The following is a 5328-nucleotide window of genomic DNA, read 5'->3' on the forward strand; positions in this document are numbered from 1 at the left end:
TCTGATGCAGAAACTCACACTGCAGCGTTAATGAGACCTTTCATAAAGTAGCAGCTGCCACCGTGAAGTCACCATGCATACATATCCTCCAGTCCTACACATCCACTCTACCCCACCCCCGCCTTTGCATATGTTTCTTTTCATCCTTTGGCTCTCAGCTTAGATGCCATCCCCCCAGCACCCCCATTCCTCCAAACCATCCTGATTCTTGGCAGCTAGGCTGGCTTAGATGCCTGTATCGCCACCATTAACCCTTCTTATGTTGACTGGATGCTGATCTTAGTCACTGTGGATACTGCATAAACATCTGTTGCCTTAATGGGTGGAATGAATGAATGAGTGAATGAATGAGCCACATCTTTACTGTCTCTGTGGGATCCACCACACTAAAATTGTTCTCAGCCTTGATTCACAGAATGAAACACTTATTTGAAAACCTAGTAACTAGTAAAGGTGACGGTGGGCATTTGTTCTCACCATAAAAGTAAGCATATAGATGTTTGGTATGCACAGTGTGTGTGTGTGTGTGTGTGTGTGTGTGTGTGTGTGTGTGTATACATGTGTGTGCTTATCCCAAAAAGCCTTTTAACTGTGTTTCAGTATTAAGGATTAACATTTTCCTCATATTCATTGTATAGAATTAGAATTAACTAGGGTTCAATAAGAACAATTCACTAGTATAGACTTACTGCTCATTCATTCTGAGACAGTTCTTGGCCCCAACACATTTTTGTTTCCTCTACCTCTCTTTTTGTGGACTATTACTGATCACACTGAAATCAAGATGTCAGTCCACCGAGTTGAAACTCTCCTAGAGAAAGGAAGAGATTAAAGCTGGGGTGTCTGGCAGGAGGACATCTTCTTCCTGCTCCCGGACATGCCAGGGAAGGCAGTAACCACATACAAGCAAGTTTTACTGGAACAGACAGGCCCAGGGAATAGCAGGACATGGTGGCATCTCTTTGGGACAGGTTACAGTTTACAAGATTCCACTCTTCTAATGCCAACCTGGCAGGGAGGTGGTGAGACGGGCTCTGCTACCAGAAGAAAGCTCTGCTTTGCACAGGAGGTGGATTACAGGAAGTATGTAGATGCCTGGCAGACAGTTCATATCAGGAATTCTTCCACAGGAGAGAGTAGACACGGCTGTTTATCAGAAGAACTTGCTTTATAAATAAACAAGGCACATTTGATACAGGCCAGCAGCTCATTATGAACTTGGCGGCAACTGTTTTCTTCCTCTTTCTTTCTTAGCTTCTCTAGTCTGTGGGCCTGTCTCACTGGCTCCCACAGCTGAGTAGTCAAAGTCACTGTCTTAGGTGGGCATGGCCTCAGGTGTCTTATCCTTGGGACACAACCTTCCAGAATAGCCATCCTATAGCAGACACTACTTTGTGCTGTCTCCAGATCTTATGATCTGAGCATATGGTGATGGGGAACCTAAATTAGAGGCTATGACTTTCAGAGAAAATCATTGTGGGCTTCACTCACTCTTTGTCTGGCAGCGAGTCTTCATGACTAAGTCCTGGCCCCAGGAGTACAGCTCTCCATGCCTGGATGTCTCATGCTAAGGAACACAACAATCATTACTAGGATCCTTACATTCCTGGGGTTTGCCCAGCCCTCGTGAATCAGAGTCGTTGGAGGGAGGTCCGAGGAATTTGCATGCCATAAAAGTTACAGGAAGAGATGGAGAGCCATTTTGAGCCCATTTTCCATCACAATTATTTTTGTAGTGGAGCATGATCCCAAATGGAATCCATCTGGGGGTGGCTTAGCTTCAGAAAGCTGTTGGTACAAATCTTGTCTCTGCTATAACGTGTGTGTGACTCAGAAATTCACATCTCTTCTCCTAGAGATGATAGTAACAGGATCTACTTCTCTGGGCTACTGTGAGCACACTTAGTCTTATCTAGATAAATTAACTTACACATGGAACTATTCCATAAATGTTTGGGGTCACTGTGGGTCAGGAAGGATTGCCAACATTTTAGGGCAAAATGCTATTTGGCTCTTCTTCCTAGAAGTTTCATGTGATTCCTTATATCCATGGCATTAGCTGTAATCTCTCTCTCTCTCTCTCTCTCTCTCTCTCTTTCTCTCTGTATATATATGTATGTGTGTATTGCTTTAAATTAAATATATTATAGTATCTCTAATTACAATATATTATATTGTAATATATATAATATATGATATATAATATATGCAATATATTACATTGTAGCATATATTAAATTAATTGTGTATTTTTAGATTAAGCTATATATAGTTTTTATATAATATATAATAAAATTCTTAATTAATATATAAAATATAATATAAAACATAATATAATAAAGAGAAATAATAAGTTCTTTAAATTACATATATCATACTGTAATATATAGTAATATGATATAATACATTTAATTTAAAGCAATCATTTATTTACTGTGTGCATAGGCATATGCCCATGAACCATGGCTCATACAGATGTCAGAGGACAGCTTTTTAGGAGTCACCTCTGCCCTTCCAGCTCACTTTTGAAGCAGGGTCTCTCTTGCCTTGGCTACTGTGCTGTGTATACGAGCTTCCAAGAGGTTATCCTGTCTCTCTCTGCCTCTCGTGTCACTATAGGCGCGCTGGGATTGCAGATGTGAGCCATGGTTCTGCTTTTTGTGTGCGTTCTAAGGATTGAACTCAGGCTCTGGCCTTTGCACAATCGGTGCCTTTCCTGCTGAGCCATCTTCCCAGTCCTGCTTTTATTTATCTGAATCATTTCCCCCACTCAGTCTAGCTAAAGGCTTGTTGGTATTATTTATCATTTCAGAAGTTTAACTCTTAATTTCATGGCTTCCCTTCCCCATTGCTTTTCTAAACTGTGCTTCATTTATTACTGCTGTGGTTTTTACTATTTTCTCTCCCTCCTTTGTTTACTCTGGTTTATTGTATTCTTCTTTTAGTTACTTGTTGATGTAGATTGTTGATCTAATATCCTTCATGGAGTGAGGAGAGAATGCATGTGTGCATGAAGTCTTTGTGGTCCATGTATGTATGCTTGCCACATAAGGAATCCAGAGGAGGTCACCTCATGCTCTGCTCTCTCACTCTGCTCCTTATGCCTCTCACTGGGCCTGAAAAAAGGCTGGCAGCCAGCAAGCTCAGTGACCCTCCTGTCTCTATCCTATATAGTGTTTGGGTTGCAGACCTGTATGTGGTCATGCCTGGCCTTTTAGAGGGATCCTAGGAATTTGCATTTGGGTCCTTATTCTTGCTCAGGAAGCTCTCTTAGCCACTAAGCCACCCCCAGCCTTATCTAATACCACTGCTATATCTTAAAGTAAGCGATCGGCACTATAAACTTCCCTGGACTTGTTTCTCCGCATCTCAGAGATTTTAGAAGTTATGTTGATACGTTTGCTTCTCCCAAGACATGTTTGATTTCTCTTTTGTCTCTCCTCTGACTTTTCCAGGAGAATGTCCTTTAGTTTCTGCATGTTTATGCATTTTCCAAGCATTTTTCCTGTTGTTGATTTCTAGTCTCAGATCCTGCGATCAGGAAAGATAATTTCAATGCCCTTTGTCTTCTTGAATTGGCTAATGCTTGTTTTGTGGACCTGTGTGGTCTATCCTAGAGAATATTCCAGGGCACTCGGAAGGAATGCAGAGTGTGTTCTCCACGTTGGAACGCAGAGCTCTCCTTCTGCGGTAGTGTCACGCAAGATTTCTGTTTTTCCAAGGTTTTTTTATTTGGTGATCTACTCATTGTTAAACATTTCAATATCATTATCTACCTTCCCATTTGGCTGTGTCTTTTTTCTTTATGTCTAGCTGGTCTGTTGTTGGCTGCTTACACCGATGCACAGTCATTCTCTGAAGAATTAAAACCACTTATCACCATGTACAGTGACCCTGTCTGTCTGGTGACAGCTTTTGTGTCTGTCTGATTTAGAAACAGTCAAGCCTGCTTCCTTTGGATTCTCATTTGCACAGAATGTAGTTTACAGACTGCCCGTTACTTCCAGCTCACGTGTGTCTTTAAAGCTCAAACAAGTCCTTTGTAGACAGCACAAAGTTGGCACTTGTCTATTTTTAAATTTATGTCTTTTGCTTTACAATGGAAGCAATTAATGACTGTTAAGGAATTCCCGTTTCTACTTTGTGAATTTTTGTTTGGTAGTTCCTTTGTTGAATTCTGTCTCTCTTGCTGCCTTCTTTTGTCATTTGCCGAACATTTTAAAGTGCCCTTTGCTTTTTGTCTTTAATAGTTTTACCCCCTTTGTGGTTGATATGAAACTATAACGTAAAACATTTTAAAGTTATAACAATTTATTTTGCAACTTAACCTCAACCATGTGTAAAAATCTTTGTATTTGATTTTATATTTGGATGTGAGAATATACATATTTTAGGTATTGCATTCCTATTACCAAATTATCACAGGTCTGGTTATTTTTAAAGACTTTATCTTTTAAGTAGTATATTAAGGTTGAAAATAATTTGTTCACCATAACTTTAGTTTTATAATTTTCTGAATTTCACCATATTCTTATCTTTAGACAGTTATTTAGAATTCTGTTGAACAGTCATAAATATCCATATCTTTACAGTTGAGTTGCTGGTGCCTTTGCCTCTCTTTGATAGCCTTATATTTCCATAACTTTTTGGTATTATGGACATGTGTTTTTTCACTGTATGAAGAAGCAAGCCTCCATTTTATTCTTGTAGAGCAGCATTTGCAGAATGGTCACATCACCAGGCAGCCAGCCTAAGGACTCGGGGTCTGTTGCCAGCCTCTTGTTGATGTCCTTCATCAGAAAGACTTGATACCAGTATTATGTAGGAAGCAATATGAGATGTGTCTCCCACTTTTTTCTCTACTCTGCCCAGGCTTCAGGGAGAATAGTGTAAAACTGTCCTTCCTGACCTCTGGAAACACTTTTATTTTTCTAGTGCCCGCAGGGACAGCCTTTCAACTCCTTTTAGCCTTTTAGCTCCTGTGAAACTATGTTCACACTTAGATCATTGTTCATATTGAGGATCCCATGAGTGTGAAAACCCTTCTCCTGATGCATGGCTGAGGTCTTTCTACCTCTAAACTTTAGTTTCTTCACTTGAGAAATAAGTAGAGCTGACTCCAAACGCTTCTTCTCTGCTCATGGATTACATGTGATTAGTACTATTTATGGGAAGTGGGGGATTTGTGAGTGATTAAATTTTTACCTACTGAAGAAATGTGCATAGGCCTGGAAATGTACAGGGATATGTCCTGACCTGTGTGGAAAGATCACAACCATTCAGTCATCGCGCAGTGAACGACATATAAGAAATGCTCACTAAAGGGAC

Source organism: Mus caroli, unplaced genomic scaffold (assembly GCF_978045245.1).
Source record: "Mus caroli unplaced genomic scaffold, Mus_caroli_1 scaffold_2, whole genome shotgun sequence".
NCBI classification, from domain to species: domain Eukaryota; kingdom Metazoa; phylum Chordata; class Mammalia; order Rodentia; family Muridae; genus Mus; species Mus caroli.